This window comes from Myotis brandtii, unplaced genomic scaffold (assembly GCF_000412655.1).
Source record: "Myotis brandtii unplaced genomic scaffold, ASM41265v1 scaffold156, whole genome shotgun sequence".
NCBI lineage: Eukaryota > Metazoa > Chordata > Mammalia > Chiroptera > Vespertilionidae > Myotis > Myotis brandtii.
In genome coordinates, this window is record NW_005355666.1 from 259863 (window position 1) to 261471 (window position 1609).

The 1609-nt window shown below is 44.4% G+C and overlaps 1 protein-coding gene across 3 annotated transcripts in view; it reads left to right on the forward strand.

Moving 5' to 3' along the window:
• The window catches only part of LOC102251876 (chromosome unknown open reading frame, human CXorf58), a 59455-nt gene that overhangs the window by 5963 nt on the left and 51883 nt on the right, over positions 1-1609 (forward strand). The window lies entirely within an intron of this gene.

Sequence of the window (1609 nt, forward strand, 5' to 3'; positions counted from 1 at the left end):
TCCCTCTCCCTCTCTCTCTCTCTCTCCCTCCCTCCCTCTCTCTCCCCTGCCCTCCTCACTCTCTCTAAATGTCCATGGAAATAATATCCTCAGTGAGAATTAACAACAATAAAAAGAAAAAACATGCCCTTACCTTCCACCTAGCAATTTCACTTCTAGGACTCTCTTCTATAATCTATGTACCATTTCACTGCAGTATTTATTGTTTGTAACAGCAAAGGAAGTAAAACCATGTAATGTTCATCAATTATATGGTTAAGTAAAGTAAGTGTTGGTGCTTTCATAGTGTTAAACCTCGAAGCCTTGCATATAATTCTGCAGTGGAAAGATAGCTAAGATATTGTGCTAGTGAAAAAGGCAAGTGCAGAACAGTATAAATAATACAGTCCTATTTGAGTAAAATAAAATGCATATCCCCCAAGCCCCAAAGAAAAACTCTGTCAACCCTAGCAGAGTATTAGAACTTCTGTCATACAGTACCAAATACTCTAATAGAATCACCCATGATTACAGTAGTCTATTATTAGTAACTAGAGGCCCGATGCATGAAATCTGTGCAAGAGTAGGCCTTCCTTCCCCCAGCTGCCGGCATCGGCTTCCCTCTGGCACCTGGGACCCAGGCTTTCCTCCGGCCACCGGCAGGCACCCGGGACCCGGGCTTCCCTCACAGCTCCGGCTTCGTCCAGAAGGTTGTCTGGAAGGACATCCAGTCTAATTAGCATATTATGCTTTTATTATTATAGATAGTCATATTAAGGGAATTTTAGCCCCTTTGAAAAAATGATACAGTCTGAGCACTGTGTACACCTCTTCACCATCTGACCCCACAGACCTATTTGTGATGTCAGTGACAGCAAAATACCTCAGAGAAAACCCACCCAGGTCAACTTGTGACATTGCAGGTTCATTGTCTTCACATATGGAACTTGTATTTAAGTATGATCATACTGGTTTTGTTATCATTTTAGATTCTTTTAGTGACAGAAAGAATGAAATTCTTTTTTTTATGTTATCCTAATACTTCAAGTTACTACCTTACATTAATACTGCTTTGTCATTTTAAAATCCCTTTGGCATACATTTTTATGTGATTGTCATAGGCATAAATGTTGGACAGGGTCATATGGGAGAAAAGTGGGGACTTTAAAGTCAAACAGATCGAAGTTTGAATCCTGGCTTCCCCACTTACTACCTGTATGCTTTTGGATAAGTTACAGACACTTCCAGAGCCTGCTCATTTGTAAAATGGGAAGATAATCCTATCTAATAAAAGACAAAAAGGGTAATTAACCGTACCTCCGCTACTCTTCCCATTGGCTAATCAGGGCGATATGCAAATTAACCGCCAACAAAGATGGTGGTTAATTTGCATACGCAGGCTCCAAGCGGTGGAGCGAAGCCAAACAGCCCCGAAGCCGCGGAGCAGCGAGGCCTCACCGTCCCAGGATCAATGGAACCGCGAGTCCTACCGGGACTGGGATCTGCGGAGCCACAAGGCCTCACAGCCCTGAAATCAGCGGAGCCTCGAGGCCTCAGGGCTCCGGGATCAGCGGAGCCACGAGGCCTCCCAGCACTGGGATCAGCGGAGCCGCGAGGCCTCCTGGCCCCT